The sequence below is a fragment of the Manduca sexta genome, chromosome 19 (assembly GCF_014839805.1).
Source record: "Manduca sexta isolate Smith_Timp_Sample1 chromosome 19, JHU_Msex_v1.0, whole genome shotgun sequence".
NCBI lineage: Eukaryota > Metazoa > Arthropoda > Insecta > Lepidoptera > Sphingidae > Manduca > Manduca sexta.
The window spans coordinates 8,218,839-8,243,310 of record NC_051133.1 but is presented as its reverse complement, the minus strand read 5'-3'; the positions used below and the strand labels follow the sequence as shown (position 1 = coordinate 8,243,310).

At 34.5% G+C, this 24,472-nt stretch overlaps 1 protein-coding gene across 1 annotated transcript in view; it reads left to right on the top strand.

The window, feature by feature from the left end:
* The first annotated feature begins 10,615 nt into the window (after positions 1-10,615).
* The window catches only part of LOC115442665 (protein couch potato), a 208,867-nt gene continuing 195,010 nt past the window's right edge, over positions 10,616-24,472 (top strand). The window contains exon 1 of the mRNA XM_037440320.1: positions 10,616-11,272. The gene's annotated coding sequence lies outside the window, so the exon portion shown is untranslated. The remainder of the gene's footprint in view (positions 11,273-24,472) is intronic.

The following is a 24,472-nucleotide window of genomic DNA, read 5'->3' as shown; positions in this document are numbered from 1 at the left end:
CCATACTTATAAGACTTGTAGTACTTCTCGATCACTAGGGATTTATTTACTTAATCATATCATATGTATAGGTGGGGTGATCAAAGCTATGTACGTAAGCTTGCGTGGGTCACTTGATGGTTCCTATGGGCTATGAATACTCGCAAACTAGAGCATTCGGGGATGCATTGTTTATCTTAGGGCCAGTTTTGAAAGCTTCCATTTTATGTTGTTTTTTGGTAACCTTATCACACTATTCTAGATAAAGCTACAGATTCATATTGCCGACAAATTGGTTACAAGTAATAATGTTTATCTTTTAAAATAAATAATATACTTCGCAGCGTTTATTAGCACAAAAGGATTTAAAACACATTTCACACGGCTAAACAATGAAACAGGCAAGCCATAACTTCTTTGAGAAATAAAATTCTTTTCTATGTTTTATAAAGGTATTCAAAGAAACGTCCAAGGATACACTTACTTGGTAGTTGAATTGTTAATGAACAATTGATTGTCGATGGTGGGAAGTCGAACATATGAGCCTATAAAAGTTGTTCGTTGCCTATCGATCGTGAATAACTCGTAGTTCTGACGTCAAGATAAAATGGTTAACTAGAAACTAGGCATTTTTAGGTTATTATCTTTTTTGCGTGGTTTTTATAATTCATTATAGAAGGAGTACTAACGGCAGGTGATGAAGTAACTTAGTAAATCTTAGGTAATTAAATACATATTTGCAATTTTTATCCTCTTTAAAATTATTTTCTACGATTGTTGATGTGTAAATTTTCTACGTTCAATTCACTTTCTACAGAGCAATCTTTTCAAGTCTTTCAAACATAAAACATTGTGTTATTAAATTCTGTGTCCTACCTGTTATATAAATATTGCATAACTTATAATACCTTTTGTTGACATTGAACCTTCAGAAGATAGCTTAAATTATGAAGCTCGATAGGAATACTTGTTACGAAATTTCAATATCATTTGGAAATTTTGGTTTGTTATTATTTAGGTTGTCGGCTACATAGATTTACTGAGCAACATGATAACTATACAGTTTAATGTCTTTGATTATAACAAATCAAAATTAATGATTATAAGTGACTTCATTTTAAAACACTTCTAAATACAGTAACTGCAGCGTGGCTGCACTACAAGACTACACGGGTGACAGTTTATTGCCACTAGACCAATTATAGTGTAAGTCAATGAGCTCTAAACATGCGTATTTCTTTCAAATAACCCTTTTTCTTAGTCTTCAGTCGTTAATGAGCCGCGGCACGCTATGCGGGCTCATTGCGTATGCGCATCACTATCGGCTAATTTGAATAGATGCGCCTGAACAGTCCCGAACAAAGGATAATCAACAGGAAGCGATAAACGAACCAGTTTTGAAGGAAACGCCATCACATCCAATGTAACCGTGTACTATTGTTGCATAAATTCATATGCTCTGATAAATTTGTATTGGAAGTCATTTAAGTATATCATTTTTCAGTTTAGACAGATCTACAATCTATACGTGAACGTTCGGATTGGAAAGTAAAATAGCTATAATTATAATTATTTATAAAAAGGTAGATACACTAAATTTATTAAATAATTAGAAACCCCTTAAGCATATTGTCGATGTTCAGTAATAATTTCGTAACTCTGTCAGCTGTACACAGGACCCCAGACTACATAAAGAGGATGTTATTATGAGTCTTATTGGTTTTGCCTACACCCGTCTGAATTTCTAGTATTCGTCCTTCTATTATGTATAAATAAATTGAACCCCCACCTACATCACAACTATACTAAAGCCTTGAAGTTTTCGTTGTAGGACTTAATTTGAAGCCATCAAATACTTAGTAACTATCGATATTACGTAGAGACAGGTGATCGATTGGGAAGTGCTCATGTGAGGAACCCTAATGTTTGGATTTCTATGGGTTATGCAAGAAATCAGGTCTATAGAGACTATTATTACCAGCTTATGGCCTATTATTTAGTTCCTATTTACCTTTTTTATCAATTTGCCTATTACTGTTAACTGGTGAACGTAGCCATCCTATGTAACTGCCAACCATCGTAGTCTTGAACAGTTTGCTGCCATCCGCTAACCTATTTCTCAAATGTACTGGTTATGTGAACATGTAACATTGTAATATTCAAATCCTGTTAAAATGGTCTAAAATCCAGATTCATAATTTAAAATTGATTTTTGATAAAACACTTTACTAAATTATTGTTGTAAAACCTCGATATGAAATAAAGTTAAATAAATGATTACCTATGTAAAAGTGTGACACTATTAATGCTAAATCAGTCCATTTTCAACGAAAAGATGCTAGTTGGTTAGTCTCCCGTTGTTGTACACGTTAAGAGCGATTTTCGGAATTCGGGGGCTTCTTTAGCTTCTGCTTAGTGAGACGGGTCAGCTCCGTGCAGCTAGCTTAATGCAATCGGATATCCCGGGATGTTTCGTATGCGCTGAAGAAGGCCAGCGCGGGTTTAGTCAATATGCAGGTTAAGGGTACCTATGTACACTGTTGTTAGGGCCTCGGTCCAATGCTCGCACGGGTGATGCTATGCTCCTGAACGTCGACATTGGCTTGTAAGCCGGTGAAAACAACATAACCGTTCCACTCAACCCCAGATAAAGGGAGCGAAACGCGTGTTTTCCCCGGGAAATACAATAGAGTAAAATAGAAAAATAAAGACAAATCTAATGTACTTATCCTATATGTTAGATAGAGCTTATAAGTAGAGACTTTTTCATTGCCTTAATACAAAATTGAAATGGGTATTTGTCAGTCAGATTTAGTTACACGTAAAATGACATACGGAAATAAATCTATACTATTATATAAAGCTGAAGAGTTTGTTTGTTTGTTTGTTTGTTTGTTTGTTTGTTTGTTTGTTTGTTTGAACGCGCTAATCTCAGGAACTACCGGTCCAAACCGAAAAATTCTTTTTGCGTTGGATAGCCCTTTGTTCGTGGAGTGCTATAGGCTATATATCATCACGCTATACCCAATAGGAGCGGAGCAGTAATGGCTAATCTCAGGAACTACCGATTCAAACTGAAAAATTATTTTTGCGTTGGATAGCTCTTTGTTCGTGGAGTGCTATAGGCTATATATCATCACGCTATACCCAATAGGAGCGGAGCAGTAATAGCTAATCTCAGGAACTACCGGTCCAAACTGAAAAAATCTTTTTGCGTTGGATAGCCCTTTGTTCGTGGAGTGCTATAGGCTATATATCATCACGCTATACCCAATAGGAGCAGAGCAGTAATGGTTCATCTCAGGAAATACCGATCCAAACTGAAAAAATCTTTTTGCGTTGGATAGCCCTTTGTTCGTGGAGTGCTATAGGCTATATATCATCACGCTATATTCAATAGGAGCGGAGCAGTAATGGCTAATCTCAGGAACTACCGATTCGAACTGAAAAATTCTTTTTGTGTTGAATGGTCCTTTGTTTGTGGAGTGCTCAAAGTCATATATCATCACGCTATGACCAATAGGAGCGGAGCAGTAATGGCTAATCTCAGGAACTACCGGTTTGAACTGAAAAAATCTTTTTGTGTTGGATAGCCCTTTGTTCCTGGAGTGCTATAGGTTATATATCATCACGCTACGACCAATAGGAGCGAAGCAGTAATGGCTAATCTCAGGAACTACCGGTTTGAACTGAAAAAATCTTTTTGTGTTGGATAGCCCTTTGTTCCTGGAGTGCTATAGGTTATATATCGTCACGCTACGACCAATAGGAGCAAAGCAGTAATGAAACATGTTGCAAAAATGGGGAAAATTATTAGTTTTGAGAGCTTCCGTTGCCTGCGCTGCGTAAACGGTCAAAGTTATGCAACAATGATGTATGACGGGATTGTTCCACTTAAAAAGTTCTAAAAAATATATTATAAAACAAAGTCCCACGCTGCATCTGTCTATCTGAACGTGTTAAACTCAAAAACTACCCAACGTATTAAGATGAAATTTGGTATGGAGACAGTTTGTTTGGGAAGAACATAGGCTCCCGAGAAACTTCTACTTTTATAACGGAAAATTTTAGCCTGAAAAACTTTATAACGCGGGCGGAGCCGCGGGCAAAAGCTAGTGAAAAATAAAATGAACTCGTCTGTCCTACACTCTATCGTGTATTTCTCGATGGAACAGCGTTTTTTTATGGAACTGAGGCTATCTACTATCTATCGCTTCAGGCCTAGCTACGGCGCCATGTCAACTGAAAACCGGCTCATCTACCTAACCGCACTATACGCAGTACCGGGACACTTGCATTGATTGCAAGACAACCTAGACTAACACGGCTTATGCCAACGCAGCTGAGTATGTTAAAACTTCTCTTCCCCATGCTTTTAAAGGAAATTACTTCACAGGCAATATAAAACTAAATAATGTGTTGGCAGCGCGTGCGCAACACAATCCGCACATCCAAGATGGCGCATAGAGCACAGCGCACACGCCATGTCCGTCGCGGTTGGCCGGTAGAGCGCGAACATTTTTTTCTACATAAACATTGTTCGCAGTAGAGAAATCGACGGGCGTGACTGCGGCCATTGTTGTAAGCCAGTTAAACGCCGAGAATATTAGAGCGTGATACGGTAAAATAACGTACAACTATTATTCTGGATGTTTACCAGTTTTATTTAAATAAGAATATAAGTTAAAAGTTGGATGTTTAAATGATTTACATAACACTTTAAACTGGGGGTAGAAAAAATAATTGCATAATAATTTAAAATGAATGCGTGAATAACTAAAGGTAACCAAGGAGCGTGGGTGAATCTCTTTCATTTTTAATTAAATTCATCAGTCTTAATAATTAGTGATTGTACCATAGTTTACAAATGAAAACAAAAATAATTAATTAATGTAGTTTGACACAGCCATACATTTGGTACCTATCTCGTCTACAATCAGAATGTTTAACATGATGTCGACGACTCGTGATTCATTCTAAAGCCAATGACATGAAGCTAAAGCCTTGAAAACGAAAAAAATATGTAATGTTTAAAAAATACAACCTATTTCGAAATCTTAACCCTGCATAGATCTCCAATCAAAAATATATAGTAAGTAATTACTTACAAATTTTAAGTGAAACCGATTATTTTGTACATCAATATTAAAAGTTTCAGCTAAGTACTATAAATTATGAGCCAGTTGTTCGAGGCAGCGTACACAATTCTAACGGCAGTTGATAGCAGGTGCATTTCGCGTGTTCGAGCAAACGGCACCGTGGCAGATGCTCAGCACGGGATTCCAAGATCAGATATTATCAAAAGACAATAAGTCTATTTCAATTCTTGTTTCTACCGTATTATCAACTCTATATTTAAATTTGTATATGTGTCTTAAGTCCTGAATATTAAGTGATAGTAAAGCTTGATATAAAAATAATAATGAGAATATTAAGAAACTGTAATTATATTTCATTAGAAAATGAAGAGTTTATTTCTTTTGCAAAGACCTACCATGCATCGATACTTTGGTATCGTCGATATTTATGGACATAATGACCATTAAAACTAGTTAAACTACTTGCTTATTTGCCCTATCTATAAAAAATACATAGTGGATCGTAGCGTGCATACGCGACTCGCTACAGGCACTTTGCCTACAATAGTTAATGGGTTATTTATTGATTATTGCTGTATAACAAATGACACACAAGACTTTATTTAACCTACTCGCGGATATCGCCAAAAACGACGTTAATTTTATTTCGATTTCATCATGAATTTTGTTTCGATATAAAATCACAAATGAAGCCAGCCGTTGTGTTGTCACTAGTATTGCAACGGAATCTTTTATTTCCCATGAAGCATCGCAGTGAAACGATAATACAGCTAATTGGCCCCCGGCCTAGCAGCCTAGATATTAGCAGTTCTAATTGTTTTCGGCATCACGCAAACGCGTTTGAGTCAGTTTCTAATTGTTTCTCTTAGCGGCTTCGCTAACTCAAGGCTCTTGTAATTCACAATAAACAATGGATAATAACAACAGATTGATATTAATATTGCATTGGCCTTCATTGGAATCAGATATTTCGGCTATTGTTCTAATTTGAATAGAACGTTTAACCGCCGCTGTATACATTTTATTATATTAATCGTTCTGATTATCTTCGTGTGAAGAGTGGATCTGTTATCTCTTTTAGATTGAAAGCTAAGGTTGCAGTTAATACATGCCATTAAGCTTTAAAGTGTTGTTTGAAATAATTGCTTGTGTTATCTTTAACTATGCAATATTGACTTATTTTTTTAATAAAAGTTAATAGCTTTTATTTTATTATCTATAAAATAAAGTATTTAACTTTATTTCAGTAGGTATCACATAGTATGTACAAAATAGATCCGATGAACATAAAGCTTTGTTTGCTTATGGTTTATTTATTTAGTATTTCATGTATATTGGCGATATAGTATTATCCGTAATTCGCCGCGGTGTGCCATTAAACCCGAGCTGTGTAATTTGCTATCGATTCTGCTATCATTACGTACGACAGTTGCAATTCTAGCAAAAACGTGCCGATTCAATATTTATGAGAAATATGTTTCTAATGTGCATGCGACAAATATTAAATACATTCACAAATGTGCATTCAATGGACTATTTTGAACACTTATTAACGGGTTTAAGTATACTTGGAGTCGCTTTAAAAGTTTTATAGATGATAAGGAAATAATAATGAACCCACCATAATGATTATTTTAATACATAGAATTAAATAATTTGTATCTTTTATTTTTAAAGTATTTTTTTCTTTTTACTTTTAATACATATCTTAGAAATAATAATGTGTATAAAAAAATAATTACCCGCTGATGGTGAACCTCAAAGTCCAAGCCACCGGCGCGGCGCGGCGTTTAGGGATTGAGAGCGAGGAATCTTCTCACAATGTGAGCCGAGTTCGCCAATACTGTCTTCCTCATGTGACCTCTGACCCAACGGCCAATTAAGATCTTCTGAAGATGTTGGCTCTTTGGCAACAACTCATGTACAGAAACGAAAATCGGCATTAGAATTATAGAGTTTCCATCCCACATGTTAGTAACTTCGTGTGCCAAGTCTAAATATTAAACATTTTGTCGTTATCGACCTTAACAAGTTTATTGTCATGCAGAATGGCGACGTCAACAAGAATTGCCTGGCGCGACAATCGATCTTAGACAATATCAAGCTTATTAGCAGCAATAGTCCTGTGAAAATAGATCGATAGCAATACAGCGTTACATGTTCATTTTCGCGAACTGGACGTGGTATATATCAAACACCTTGACGTTAATGAATGGCAGATTTGGATCATTCTCAAGAAGTCTAAAACAATTAATATTTGCAATAGTTAGTCATACATTTTTAAGTTACACTTATACTACTTCCTTGTTTCAATTTTTTCTTAACTATACACAGTAGTCAATAGTCTTAATTTATTTTAGTCCGCACTTTAAGTAATTAGCTAGTATAAGGGCGCAATGTTTAGGAATACAATCTAGTTTTTATGCTTGTATATTTTATAATTAGCTTTAATATTGTGTGTAGCTTTAATCTGTTTTGCGTCTTAATTTTAATAAAATAAAAAAATAGTATTTAAACTATTTTTACCTTAGCTTAATTACCCAGTTCATATATACAAACATCGTATTATTTGCATTGATTTCAATTTTTTTAAATAAATTCTCCTCCTATAGGCTTATCAAAAATCTAGTTTATTTTTCCACGACTGTAAAATGGTCACGGAGCGCGGTTCACAGAAATCCATATTTGTGTCGAACGTACGTAGCTCGTTCAATATTTATACAAAATGTAAATTGTTTAGGGATACTGGGATGTTTTTATATGCCTCGCATTAACATTAGAGCATTTTTATATATGAAAATAGCTCACCCCGTAGAGAATAGACGTATTGATGTTAAAGTATTCTACTTCGCTTTCATAATAAGCTTGCAAATTCTATTTGCTTAATGCCTTTTATATTTTCCGTTTTAAAATGTAAGGGGTTGCATTTTTTTCGAATTATGTATTTTTCACCTACTAAGTTTGGTTTCAATACAATTAGATACTACGTTCTACCATAACTTCAATTCAATTCCTTGATTTAATCTTGGAAAATTGTCTGGTCATGAATAAATATATACATGAGCAAAACGAAGACGATCACTTCAACTTACATTTCTTTACACCGTTCAACTCTGTCAAATCTGTACCGTTCCTGCACAAGTAATGCATCATTATTACATATAAGGCAGGTCGTAAAACTAAAGTAACCTAATTCCCAATCCCGATAAAGCAACGCGGATCATTATGATAACTGTGTATCGTAACAAAACGTTGTAGGTTCCGATCCATTGGCCTTTAACAAAGAACAATAAACCATTAATTTGAAGACAGTTTATAGCGTTCATCGAACAATGCATGGTACTGCGTCGAGCATTAAATACTTATCGAAACATGTGACTACTGAGTAATGGGTAAGTTTTGTTGGTAACTCGTAAATTGTTGGTTACAATGTGTGCCGGTTTAGGTTCGACTTTTGGATGAGGTATGAGACAATGTAAAGTTACTAGTTAGGGAGGTAATATTGTTGAATATTCGTTAAAGCAATGATTTTGATGCTAATTTTTTTTATATTAAAAAGTGTACGCGTTTCATTTAAGGCGTCAAATATAAGTTTTCATGTTGTTATCGAATAATACTACAATACTCTTAATTGATGGCTGCCGAATTTACTGAACCATCTAGCAGTTTCATAGTTGTGAAGTGTTTCTTCGTAACAAATTGACCACGTCTCCCCGGTACCTTAATCTAAGTAAACAAGAACATATTTAGCTATGTATATTGTTCTGTTCCCATTGGCAAAATCTGTTTGGCCAAATGATTGTAGAGAACGTTTCTATAGTGATAACCATGTTTGTTGTTTTTCCAAAGTGGTAGAGCAGCGCTGAATAGCTGCTATATGTGTGTGTGTGTGTGTGTCTTTGTTCATAGGAATGGAGCGGCTCAGCTTGGCCGGTACATTTACGTATACAAATCCAATGTGAACTAACATCTACATTAGCACTTACTTATTTGCACAGTGAGAAGGAGGACTCCTAAGAAACTAGCTCACTTGAAGCTCTCACTTGTTACCTCAATAGCCACCACTATGTAACGTAATGTAATACCTTTTAATACTACATAAAATAAAATATTAACATTTTACTTAGTGATACATATATTTGATATATGGTAATATTGTTCAAAAAAGCCCTGAACAGCCCTAGTAGCGCCGAAAAACCGTGTTGAATTACTATCGTGTATTTATAATTATAATTATAGTTAACCACTTCAATCCGATGAAATTACACATTTTTTAAATTAATATATTTGTCGCGTGAAGTAAGGACGTTCACTAGAAACGGTCGCATTTGTTTTATTACGTTTTCCTTAGTTCCAATAAAGAACGATTTAAAATATAAGAAATGTTATTAATTGGCACGCTATGTATACATAAATATTCTTTTTTTAAATGGGTCAAGTGGAATTTATAGCAAACTATGAAATAGAAAAGTTGTTATCAGGTAATATTATATTATAAAAAGTGTTCAATCATTTTTATAAAAATTGCGTGATAAACAGTATAGAGAGAAGAATAATATAATATGTATAATGTTTATTTTGATGAATATAATGTTGGTGCTTAGTATTTAATTGGGAAAAATAAAATTAACCTCGATACTGTTTTTATGCAAATTACAAATACCAGCATATTTGAAAGCATTACGGAGAGAATTGTAAAAAAATGGGAGAATTTTATGAGGTCTTTTGGTTATATAACTTATAAACACCCGGAAATTAAAAACCCTTAGGAATCTTCCGTAAATTAGATTTAATACTTACTTTAATAAACTGCTATTATAATCTAATTATATTGTTCTGTTTTTAGAAATATGAAGTTTACACAGTTGAATAACTAAACTACAAAATAAATATATTGTACATGAATGGGGATTGTTTTACACATATTTGTTTCAGTTCTGGGAGCGGATTGCTGGCTCTGGAATCACAGCCGCCCACCGCCTAGAGATGAGGCCCAATGCGTAAATAAAGTCTTTACTTGTCTAATACCAGGTTGATGTTCTAATTTCCTGATCAAAAATACTTTTTGTTGAGTCTTTTTGAAAAAATATCATTTGTATAATTATAATGGTTTATTCGGCAAATGACGAAATGGCCTAACCTTCCCCGCTCTAGGCAGTATTGGCTACAGAGGCTCTATCATAAGCAATTTGTGCGGTATATGCCTAATACGGTTTCAATATTATCTATAAATGAAATAACATTACAAGACAAAAATACCCTAACATTGCGAAATATCCCACGCCTACTCCTTCGGAGTTACGGTGAATTATTTTAACGTGCCACCATGCGATGTATACTAAAAATAATATTTGTACCAACAACGCAATATAATAAAATAATCTCGATATGTTAAATAACATTATTTTACGTTTATATTAAACATTTATCCCGACTTTTGTGAATTATTATTATAAGAATATTGCGAAGGTTCTGTTTTATCGACGCTGCCGTGTTCACAACCTGTCACTGACGCTCCTACTGCGCATGTGCGCATGTGCGTCTCCTTTGACAGCTCTGACATTTTCAGGCACGCTTAGAAAATCACTGTGAAGTAATACACCCAGAAACTAAAGCAATTTACACAAGCAGAATACAAGAAAACAGCTTCGAGTATTAGGCGGCAAGCTGACAGACTCTCAACAACTCCCGTGTTATAATTTCCAAGCTTAAAATCATTTTAAGTGGTTGTTTACAAACGCTGTTCACCAGTAAAGCATATCAAGTCGCCATAATCCCATAATAACTGTGAAATATTGTGTATTATTCGTCGGACGGTGAATTTTCAATATGACAATCGAGAGTGCGTTTGGAACTTTACATAGCGAGCCTCTTGGAAGTGATAACCTATGAACTGACATGCGTATAGAGTGCGTCGTGTTACCGCGGCACCGTACACACGCTCTGTAAAACCTAGGCTATGTAAAGCCCATGACTTAGCTCGTAAATCTTATCAAAATTAATACATATCATTATTGTGCCTGTACACTAAACATATCTCTTATATTTACATTTTTATTATAACATTGAAAGTCATTTTTGAGATTATTGCGATTTTAAATATAAATTATACATTATATCATATATAAAGACGTTTGAGTAAGAAGCTGAATCGAATATCAACAACTACCTCTCTCACAAGGAAATTCTTTAAGGTAAGTGCATGATTAATTACCTTTGATAAATATTAGTTATCTTTATGATTTGTTTACAGATTGTACTAAATAGTATTAAGCGACTCGTGTCGTTCTAATAACAATCACCTTCGTGGTCTGGAGGCAGCGTAAGCGACTTTTTATTCATGAGGTCTCGGTTCGTTCCTGATGTTGGAAGATAGTATGTAGAAATGTTGCACTAATTTTAAGCAACGTGATTTTAATAATTTTTGATAATTTTTTCCTAAATATTAAGTAAAGTTTCAGATTTAAAGTTAAAGTTTTCTTATGTTTTTAGAATCAAGTCTTTTTGATTTAGAGATAGGTTTACATATTCCAATCCACATATTTCTGTTTAAAAAAATATTAATTTTTGCCTGTTACTGTTTCCATTGATCACTATTTAAATATTGAATATAGAAATTCAGTAATTATTTATTTTTAATACACAACAGTTTCCTTGACAAAATATAATTCGGTGAAATATGACGGGAAGCCAAACAAAGGTGTGGTAAGGCGTCTTAAGTGAAATCAAATTGCGCGTTTTCGTGTCTCGCGATGTTTGAGCTAAAACATTTTTAATCGAATTATTATTGTGTAAAAAATAACATGGCAGGTTGTATTTCTTCTTAAATGGTTACAAATACAAATAAAATTAAAAAGTCTTTCATCTTCTATATTTTTAAAGAAGATTAATTTATTTTGATACAATATTTTTATGGGACACCAAAACAAAAAATAACTTTATTAGACTTAAATATGAAATAACTTCTAATATTCAAATACGTATTTCATAAATGTAGGGACCTAGATTAACTTTCTCGTAGTTTGAATTGTGATATCAAACGCGCAAAGAAAACTACTGCGTATATGTTTTTATTATACGAGTATATAGTAAGAAGGTTATCACCAACTTTTGCTGAGTAAAGTTGTCGCTAAGTACGATGCCGAAATGAAACGATAAGTCTAAACTTCACTGGGATACGCATTCAAGTTTCCTTATAGCTGTATCTTGATTGATATGTTTTATGTACTTTCTAGATTTTGGGCCTAGTACAAAAACTACTTAAAAGTAAACTTATCTTACTTTCCTTACTAGCTTACTAATATCATCAATGCGAAAGTTTGTGTTTAGATGTTTCTCAGTAGTAGACGCAGAAACAACTTAATAAATTTGGATGAAATTTCGCACACATTTAGACCATGTTCTGAATTAATTCTTCGACTACTTTTTATCCCGGTAATTTGCTCCCATAGTATTTTAGGAATTTTGGTAGCGGAAAGGGTTTTCATGTGGGCGAAGTCACGAGCAATAACTACTGCTAAATAATCCTCTTATCATAGCTTTCAACTTCTATTTTGGGTTCTAAAACCCTTCTCTTATTTATAAACAATTTACACTCTGAAATATATTTTTAGCAATCGGCACTCAGTTATTGCCATCTAATTGAGTTTCAGATCGGAACACGCGCGATCTATTCCCCGACCTATTAAATTAGTAACATTATGCTAATTAATTTCGCCCGCGATGTGCAAACAAAAATGTTATATCAATAACTTAAAACATTGGTTTTGCCTTTACATGGGCGGATGAATAGGTAGCGACAATAAAAAAAGCGGCGATAGCCTAGTTGGTTGTGGAACCGACTGTCGAGACGAATGTCCGTAGGTTCAAATCCCAAGGGCACACACCTCCGACTTTTCTAAAAAAAATATGTGTGTATTCTTTGTGAATTATCGCTTGCTTTATCGGTGAAGGAAAACATCGTGAGGAAACTTGCATACCTAAGAAGTCTACTAATCCGCACTGGGCCAGCGTGGTGGACTAAGGCCTAATCCCTCTCAGTAGTAGAGGAGGCCCGTGCCCAACAGTGGGACAGTATATAATACAGGGCTGATATTATTTTATCATAAAAAATAGTGATTAAAATCTCTAGGTTACAAGGTTACCGGCTAAGTTAGATGGGCTCATGCTTTAGTAAGGAGTAAAGTTGGCACTGCCTAAGGCCATTGGTGGGGAAAGGTGGCACGGCGGAACTACACTTGAAAACGTCAATTTACTTAAAGGCGGTCGAAATATTTCCGGCATTGCGGCCGCGATTGCGGTCCTGATGAGGTCACTCGGATTCGCCAGGACGTGTTTCTGAAAACAGGGGACGATATCGCGTAATAGGATTATAACTGATTGTACTTTACCGTGTTACTTACGGACAGGTTCGACCACAGAGTTACTAATGCTATTATAAAACAGTTCCTCTTTGTAAGTATAGCTATGTGGTATTTGTTTATATGTTATATTTAAAATCTTCTCCCTAACAAAAAAAAAAAAAACAAAAATAGAGCTATCCTTATTTAAAACCAGTAGTGTGACGTCGTTTAATTTTAACGCTGAAGTTATTCGAATGAAACGTCTATTTAGTGGGAAATGAAATGTGCATAAGTCGTTCACCATTTTTAAAAATTACTATCGTTTGTACTTGACTGATTTTTATTATCCATCGACACAATCAGAGCGGTGACAGTTATTGAATTGTTTTTACAGTCACCCACACAAATGTTAGAAGTAAGTAATTTACGTAAAGTCGTCTTTTAAAGACTTTTTGACAATACCTTCCCCTTGAGATTGAAGTAATACTTTTGTTAACCAAGTAACGTGGTATCTTCTAAACAAAGAATCTAAATATAGAACGGTTCGTTCGCGTAACACGTTTGCCCATTTGATATGAACAAACCTTAAATGTCGATTTATATGGCCTGGCTGGGGTGCGGCTCGCGTGCTCGCGGCCTCTGGCATTCCCCTTGCATGCCGTCGGTAGTTTGCCATCCGACCTGTATACTTACTGCCTACATTTTTCCACATTTTAGTATACGGTCGGGCAATTATGGATATTGACGTTCGTGCTTTCCTAAATTTCCAAATAGAGACGTTTTTGTTCATGTATGTTTAATTATTTCGATTATAATTGTTTTATGTAGAAATACTTAAAATGAGGTGAATTATTGTTTAAAATTGCGTGATATGGTTAATTACTCATGCAATGTGCCGTCACGATTAATTTTCTGGAAGGGTACGTAAAAGGCAAATCGGATTTTGATAGCGATGCTTTTGTACTTATGGACAAGGAGCCATTAATATTTCCTATTAATATAAAAAATATGGAAATATTTCATGTCATGGATATTGACAATCAAATGTTTGAAAACATCCTGCATATTGTTTCATATTAGTGCCGGTATATCGAATTTTTGATCAATATAGCCCTGAAAACAATGCAGTCGCTAGGCATGAAATTCCTGTCACGCACCATTTTTAACTGTATTCGTAAGGCAGAATATAAATAGTACTTCTAATAACTTTACATCAATATTAGATAGAGCTCGCAAGGAGAACTGACTTTTATGTGTAAAAGTGACGAGGTAAACACTAAACGGATTTGGATGTAGTTTAGCACATGGTTAGAGCATTGCGATATAGGCTACTATTATCCCGGTTATTTGCTACGTGGTGAATTTTTAAACTGATTATTAAGTAGATGGCGCTCGCGTCGTACGGAAGAGTTTGTTTATTTCAACGCACTAACCTCAGGAACTAGTAAACCTATTTTGTTTTTATCATACAAAGCCACGGAGATACAGAGTGCTATAGATTACATTTTATCTCGGGAACATATAAAGCAGAACCTTTATTGCAAAAAAACTTTTCACGAAGAGCACAAGCTTTATCTAAATATGACTAAAGGCTATAACAGCACCTTAAACTGAAACCTAATCTAACCTAAAACTTAATATGGAAAAACCTTATTACATTTTTAATGAAAATTATTTTAGTATCAGTCGTTCTTAATAAATACCCATGCACCTGATTGTACTTCGATCAGTATGATCTGCCTTTAGGATTTCCTTTTCGATTATCCTGTTATTTTTCTGTGAGCTGAGTAATGTATCTGATAAAAATAATTGAAAATTTTCCGATTATAATTCTATAATTCTAGTAAGGTTTAATGAAAATGTTAATGTTTTATCCATTATTGGAATCGTTAATAGGTTTTCTTAGTATAATTAAAATATTGTGTTTATCTCATAGCTATAACAGAAAACTTAGTTACTTCGACAATGTGCGCCTAACTGAGATTGCTTTACATTCGATTCGATTTTGGTTCATTTTAAAAATTGACATTGTGGATTTTCGATATATCTTACTGGGCTAACCGTTGTGAAGATGGTGGAAAGTCTATATTTTTTTCATAGATTCGATTGTAGTGTCCGAAAAAAGTAACATACCTTTATTCGTCAAACGCTCACGACACAAGATTATTATAGAAGTTATGTAATTTTTATAGAAGAGCAGATGCACTAGGGTCATCCAGTAAGGAATCAACATGTTGTTTTATTCACTTTAGTACATAAAAGTTCCATAATTATCGATACCAATGCACGTATAGTCTACAACCTTGGTTATGATTAAGTCATCTAAATTGTTATGAGTGATGCAACAGTAATAAAATATTTACTTTATATGCTGCAGTGGACCAACTAGCTAATGAATAAAAGGATTCCTCGACTGCTACGCTGTGCTGTGCTGTGTTATTTATCAGAGAACAAAACCGACGTCGCTTTATATTAAACGCAGGATCATGCAATACTGACAAGCAATCGATGATGACATGTCACGATATCTCGAAACACTAACCTATAGATAATTTCGTCCACGAATACGCGCCCCACTCTCTAATCGCTTACAGTGTGCGTAAGCAGCAAGAGTGCACACGCACACACGTAAATGTTAGAAAAAAAGTATAAGATCATGAATCAAAAGTTTCATAAATTGAGTATCAATATTAATTGAGGCGTTTTTGTCATTTAAGCGGTTATGTCCTTTCTCCGATGCTATCCGTCGTAGTGTAAGCGATTAAAGATAGTATTGGGGCGTGTCTTCTTGGATGAAATGATCCCTATCATCGCGGATATTGATGCTTAGTTCATTTCAAAATTTGTCCCGAATATATAATAGAGCGAGATAATTAATTTACCCGAGCATGGCGTTACCATAAAAATTGTTGACTGAGAACAAAGCTAATACAATGTTATAGAAAAATATTTTAACCTAATTAAGATAGAGTTATTGCGGGAATACCTTCGGAATTGATTTAGTGATAGTAAATAGAACTAGATTATATATGGTACTTACTAAAAGTGAACCAACAGCGGATATTCGCCGGTAACGCACCACAGCACGCCCTAATTGACCGGTTGCGATTTCGAATCCGGCGCCGGCGCAGACCACCGTGACTGTACGGAATGATCAATTTGTAATTATAATTATCACACTCTCGAAAACCTCATTTTCTCTTTGAAACGGTATTGATAACAGATTTATGCGATTATAATAGCGTGGTGTAATTTTCACTTATTGGAGGATAAATAAATATGCGAATGCGGTACTTTAAATAATATTTCTAACATTAAGTATAAATATAAATTGCCAATATTCTAAAACCGAATTGTGTTAAACAGCAAAAACGCCTAATCAGGTATTAGAGTTTCATGTTTTTATTTAAATTTATGATTAAGTATAACTTTTAAAAATTAAAAGTTAACAATATGTTTTTAGCGGAAATGTCTAGGAATTTTGTCTTTGTCTACTTAACAATAAGTAGCTTCAAAAACTACCAACACATGCGAAAGGGAAATTGACCAATCAAACCGTTCGTACGGACGACGTACTTGATGTATGCGCAAGCGCATCGCACAATAGATCACCAGTGAGTTGTATTGACGCGATTTCATTTCCTGCGAGCGCGTCGACCCGTACAGTGGGCCGACAGTGGGCCAATTTCCGCCGACACTACTATGGCTACCGACTCTATTATTGTATTTAGCTTACATTTAGAAACGTAATTTTACTCATAAATCATTTTTGATCGCCTTGATGATAATTATTGACGATGCGCGGATGCTAGGCAAGTTCTGCTACAAAAACTAACCGAATTAAAGCATGGAAGATTATAATTTGTTTTCAGTATTAGAGTAGTTGTCAGTAAAAGTAGAGACTATTGACCGGAACTGTCATAAAAGTGACTTAAAAGAAATATAGATTCTTATCAAGGAGTTTTTATAAAAAATACATCATACCAGAGATACTTAGATGGAAAAAGAATCATATAGAACTTTATCAGTTTAATACAAATTGTTCTGCGACGTTATACAAAGTGTGTAGTACTTTTACAAACCTCAATAATTAAAAATTTTTGAATATTCATTTCACTCCTTCAGCCTTTGTGTGTTCGACGTTATTTGATAAGTTTTAATATTCACAGCAACAATATTTCCACCTGGCAAATAACAAATGTTGTAATATTCATGCAAAAAATAAGTGTTTTTAATAGATAATGGAAACGATATTAGATTGCATCTATACTTTTATTCTAGCGCAAGGCATGTCTGTCAATTCTATACAGTTTTGTTAATACTTTTTATTATCTACTTAGAAAAAAACATCTATCATTGTCGTTTTTTCGAAAATTGTATAGATGCTCTCTTCACATTACTTATATTATCTACATAACTTGCACAATATGCATAGCTATACATATACTAGGTACCATAAGAATAAAAAAATCTCATGGGAAGTATTACCCGATTCAGAAAATATATTACTCAAGTTTTATTTGTATTAATTTCAAAAATATTCGTCCGGCAATTTCAGCTACAAGTTCACTTACCTAAACATCAAAACGGATTTTGAAATAAAAGAATAAAACCACATTTCTACTGAAAACATATTTTTCATAAATAAAATTGGTTATTATTTCGGTTGCGTGTTTTGTCGGTATGGACTGTGGAATGATTTTAAGATTTTGCGTGTAACACGCAGTTTCATGCCGTCTGTCGTACGTTGACACGATAACACGAGGTTTCATAAAAAATTGGGCTTGCATTTTTTATATTGCTTCAGGATTAAATAAATATAATTTGATATCTTTTGTATAATTTTCGGTAGATATTTTACGTTATTAGGCTAGATAAGACTAAACAATAAAACATAAAAGAATGAAACACACAATACTGAATTGTTGCGGAAACATTTTGAAAAAATGTATTTAACATTATAGAAATAATTTTACTGTCACTTGACTGAAATAAATTCGCAGAACCATAGTTCTATTGTTTGCACCCCTCTTTACCCTTTTATGGATACGGATGTAAGTTTTACATCTGTATATTATTAAGTACGATACTGAGAAATATTTTGGTCGAACTCCATGATAAATTCCCCGTATACTGTGTGGCAGATTAGAATAAAAAGTTTTTGAGAGATTTTACAAAATATGATTAAGATTTTTTGTTTCATATGTCTTTTTTTGATTGGAATTAATACCTTTATTTGATAGAACAAATATATTAATACAAACAAAATGAGACAGCGAATTTCGTAGCATCATCGTTCCGTACTTATTTTGATAAATACTCTTTAATGTTAACGTATAACATAAACTTTACGGTGGGTGAAATAAAATCTCTGAGTTTTCTGAGTTTGCAAGATCCTTGAACAGCCGCACCGAAATACGAGCGAAGAGATTATCTGACTTAATTGCATGGTAAGTTTTACATTACTGTCGTCGCTACAAGAGTTTAACTATTATAGGTACTTCTAATTATAAGAAGACTAGCATTTGCTAGTAGATAGGCGCGCGTTATCAAATTTATTAAAATTCGGTTTATTAAATATACAAAGGTAGTTAGTCAATGAGGCTTGTTTTTTTTGTTTTCTTGGGGTTTAAGCTTACTACATGCCAAATTCGGTCAAGTGGTTTAACGGTCAAAGTGTAACAGACAGAAGAAGTTACTATCGGATCTATAACTTTAGTATCGATTAAAGAAGTTAATTTGAGATTTGACCTGTTATATAGCGCGAGAATTTATGCTGAAATCTAGAATATCCCTAGAAAGACACTGAGCTGTTCCATTCCTAAATCTAGATCATTCCGGGTCAAGCTATTGATAAAACAGACATCCAACATTGTAGTCGTTTTAAGCTGTATATTCAATGCGTTTTTTCTCAAGTACAAGTTTTCTCTTCGGTGATTTTCCTTCTAATTTACTGCTTAGCCCCTTGTGATAAGATCGTAACTTTAGCGAATGATGTACCTACATATCTGAGTAGATTGGTTCAGCGCGGTTTAGGAAGCCATCTTGGCCGAGCCTTGTAACTTACGTGTTACAAGGCTCGGCCAAGCGGCTCGGCTTTTTACTCGTTTATGTAAATTGGAAAAATTGGTTGAATAATTTCGAAGGAATTCGTGCTGTTGTTTCGGGAGTCAATCAAATTATTGGTTAATTATTGTTTATAGTATAAGTATAAATAATATATAATGTAACACGAATTTAACGTGCTGGAAATCATTTAAACTTTGATATTAATAATTAATTATCAATATGTAATAATTATTATAGTTATTAGCATTTAACCGCATACAAGATATATAAATTATTCTATTTGAAATTTAATACTGGTATTATAAAAGAGCGCATGACGGTTGTTTGGACTCGCACATCGAGAGTTCCGTACAAACTTATACATAAGGTATCTCAGTATGTAAGTAAACTTGACTTTGCCGTTCGATCCCCAAACACGGTTATTACACCAACCGTACATAGTAATTGTATAATAGATATATTTTTTTAATTATTTAATTACATATTTATAACTTTCCCATTATTTTCCTCTACATGTGATATAATACATCTTACCGAATTTCATGATTCTAGGTCAACGGAAAATACCCTATAGATTTTAATTCCCTTGTGAAATCGCTTATTATGCAACATAAACGGTCACATCTTTTGATCGTGTTAACTTATAACTTTTATTTTGTCACAGCTGAAAGAGACCGTAGTTCCATGTATATTACAACTCTACGCGTTCCTGAGAAAACGTGCCTTGACAAACAAATAGACGGACGGACGGAAAGTGATCCTATAGGGGTTCCATTTTCGGGCACGGGACCCTAATAAAGTGTGAATTGCTCTTGAAACATTATAATCCGTCGTAATTTGGTTAATCAGACAGTAATGGCTTCTCCACACACTAGCCACTACCTCGAACAGAAAATAATTGGACAACCCTTTATTAAGAGGCAACATTAAAATGTACATGAAATACACGAAGATATTGTAAAAATTGGCTATATACGGTGTAGTGTTGTTTTAAATGTTTAGAAGACCATAGTCGTATACCTTATTTTAGAACGAATAATCTTTTTACCATACAAACTGGTTGCGGTATTATCATCTATCAACAAAATACAAAGGCGCAATATTATCGAATTGAGCTACAATTTGATAAATTCAGAAGGGCAAAGTTGCCGTAAGTCCGTAATCTCACATTACCGACAATAGTGTATTGCGTGTACCAAGCAGTTACACATAGAATTTGTTATAATATCGCCAGCGCGGGGTAACCGCCGTTTATAGCATCAATTACTAATCGAGCCTTTCTGTAATTTCCTAGAATATGTTAGTTGATATCGGTAAATGTTTCCCTCGATAATTGTTGGAACAATAACTGTATTTAGTCGTCTTGTAACTATTCTCTCATGCCGAATAATATTGCAATTAATTTTTGGTATCACAAGCATAAGTATCATGATTATCAGATTGTTATGCTTTACGTTAAGCGAAATTATATACAAATTACAAACTAGTTCACATTCTTTTAATATTTTTATCAACACCTTTTGTATGGCCCCAAATACGTTGAAGGTTTGTTTTTGGTAATGCGTATTTCGTTGCTAAGTGACAATAACAACACGTTTTATTGACTACTTTTTTGTAGGTAAAGTAAAGGCAACAATAGTTTTAGCCTGCGTCATAATTTTGTTATTTGACATTTATTTTCTATAGGACGTTATTTGAAGGTGAACTTTGTTTGAACGCATTAGATCATTTTTAATTATTTCTACTCCTAACCTACCTAGTTAAAATATATAAATATAATTTATAATGTTTTATTATTTTAGCATCAGCGTACATCGCTTAGGTGGATGGTATCCTGGGATCGATTCCAAGATTTATTTAAGTATTTTTTGGAGAACATGATTCATGATTTAGAATTTATGGTCCTATCGATAGGCTCGCTAAGGCGAGCCTGTCGATAGGACCATAAATTCTAAATCTTATCCATTCCATTCGTTCCATTATATCTAGGCAGGTTAGGTTAGGTTAGGTTATAATTGTAAGAAAAATTCAGTCGATTCAATATAGATACATACTTCTTGGAACTCTACATTTGTCTTCAAGGATTATAGCGTAATAAGTACAAAGCATTTAATTATAGAATAATTATAGTTTATTCAATTAAATTGTAAGCGTTTCAACCTTTGATGACATCGAAGAGTAGTGACTTGAAAAGTAAAGACAACAGCTGTTTCGTTCTCTTGAGAATTTTTTTTAATAACATAAGTGGTTTAAATCGATATAGTTTATTGCGCAACATATTACTTCATTTCTCAGTATATATGGGAAAGTTGATTACTATGCAAGATACACCTTTGTACGAGAACAGAGTAGGTTCAAATCCCAAGTGAAACTGCTATGTTTAGAAGCTGAATTCTCGAGTTCATCAGTGCCTCGGGAGTGCATTATGAGCCGAATTGTTCGCTTGTAAAATTGCAGGAGTCGTTAAACAGAGTCAAACACCTTGGGGACGGCTTTGATTTCTTATGGGCACGCTCAGACTAAATAGTAAAAATTCTTTATTTTAATAAAATTTATAGAAAATGTCATCAAATAATAATACCATCAGTTTAGCTACATTTTATGCTAGTTCTATTGAAATAGATCCTATTATATATTAGAACAGCGATATGGCTACAATTTAAACTACAGTAACGGACAAGCGTGAGTTCAGTCCAAGAATAGTAGGATCGATGTGAGTGGTTCAAGACTCATTAATTTTTAAATTGCAAATCCAACGTTCCATTTCTTGGGACTTATTACGCGGCCTCGATGGGTTATTCTATTAATAGATGGAAAAGTTACTTACTCGAATTTTTTCGTCTTATGGTAAGTGTCTTGTTCATTTGTAACGTCATGAGAAAAAAACGGTGGAGTGATCCTCGGGATAATGTTTCGAAATAGTTTTTATTATTACCTAATACTATTAGGCTACCAAATTAGGATTTTCTATCAAACATTACCGAAACAGTGGACAAAAGTAAATTTAAAGAAAATTCACCTGTCACAGAGTACCATGAGACAATTTATTAACCATTATTTTGTTAGATTGTATTGTAGTATATTAGATATATCGCTTATTGTAGAGTGTACGTGATCCCTGTATTCGACATTATCTTTGCTTCTATTTACTTTTCTGTACAAATGGTGTGACAATGTGCCGTGTGATAGTGCCGTCGGTGTAAACAGTAAACGAAATCATTCGATGCAATCGCCAGCAATATATGTACGCTATCTAAATGGACTTTAGCGCAACGACACGAGAATGTCAGCTTTTTACGCTGGGGTCGAATGATGCGACACAGTTTTGTATAGAGTTTCGTAGCTTGTTTGCACTGGGGGAAACTTCGCCCCTGTCTGTATGACAAATATTTAAAAAAACGGTCGGTGAATTGACCTTCTGTTTTACATGCTTGGATAATAGAATGAATTTAGTGTTGTATTTTTTAAATTAGTCCGTTCGCGTGCTAGGCGGTGGAATGCTTGCTGCATCAATATGACAGCGTGTACACACCATTTTGGTGATGGCGTGTATCTTGCTTTTTAAATATTAAAACGCGTTCTATTTCCCATGCGCACGTGTTACACATACGTGTTTAGGTATACTTACGTTGTTGCAATCCAAGTTACAACCAGCAAACACATAAAACATATACAGTCGAAGGTAGTTGTGTGCGTGTAGCGCGGTCGGCGCCGCCGCGGCGTGTTGTGGGGCGCGGTCGCCATGACAACACCTGCGCCCCCGCTTCCCCCTGACAGGGCAGCCTTCCCCGCCGCCCCGGTACCGCTCCGCCGTCCCCGCCAACCCCTTGTTTCAGCTGACCCTCCGACCTCTAGTGACGACTCGTTACACTGTCAGTGTTTTAGGGACGGATGAGTTTCACCTGAAAACCGTCGGTGCTATCCAAAATGGGTTTTGATTTTATAATGCAATTAAGATGGCGCCGTTGGTATTAATAATCTACCATGCAGCCACTGTGAATAAAGTATTGAATTCTAATTTTAACTTTTTATGCCATCGGTCGGTGACGAGTAAGTGGGTCAACTGATTGTAACAGTAATCACCGTACCGAGGTGGTATTCAAGATACTAAAGTAAGCACAAATGCCCAGGTAGGTTAGGCGGTAGTGGAGGTGTCCATCTCACTGACATGACGTCATGAAATCCTTGTAGCGTTTCGTTGCAATATTTCATAATAGTTATCCTACTATAAAATTAAAATGTGATGTAACGTCAAAAATATTGAAAATCGACAGCTCTGTTATTAACACTGCGCACATCCCTAGCGCAAAGCCTAGTGTCAAGTCCTTGATGTCTTCAGCCTGATGAATACTTCAGTTGGTTGCGCGTTGTGTACTGTTGTATACTTCCAAACAGTACACACACAGCCAGTACTAAATATCTGGGTGGACAATTTAGGAAAGGTCAGCCTTATTATGCTTTCTTCCGTTTTATAATGTTCCAAACGACGTCGACCTATTTCCTTAGCGCAGTGCTTACAACAGTGAATGCGGTTTTTTTTATTTTGATATAATTATATTTTTTATATATTCTTTATTTTTAAACAACTTACTTGCTTAGTTAACTTATACACTTACTTCCGAGAGAACACTGAACGATTATATGAGTTTAAGTAGTTTGGCAGTCTAGTCGTATCGAAGTTACTTCTAAGAAGCTCGTACTGCTCTAACTTGAGTTTGGTGACTAAAAGTAAGCCAATAATTATAGCATCTACTATAATACTAACATTAATATATTCATTTCAAATAGGTTATTTTAGTTGACCCCGAATAAAATCAAACCATAAATAATGTCGATAAAAATCCCAATAAATTGAGTCATGGTTTAATTGGAATTTTAATGAAAATTATATTTTATAAGTATGTACCAAAAATACGAAAATGATATATATGGATAAGGATTTACATGTCCGCGCGTATACTGAACCATCTTTAATATTTACCA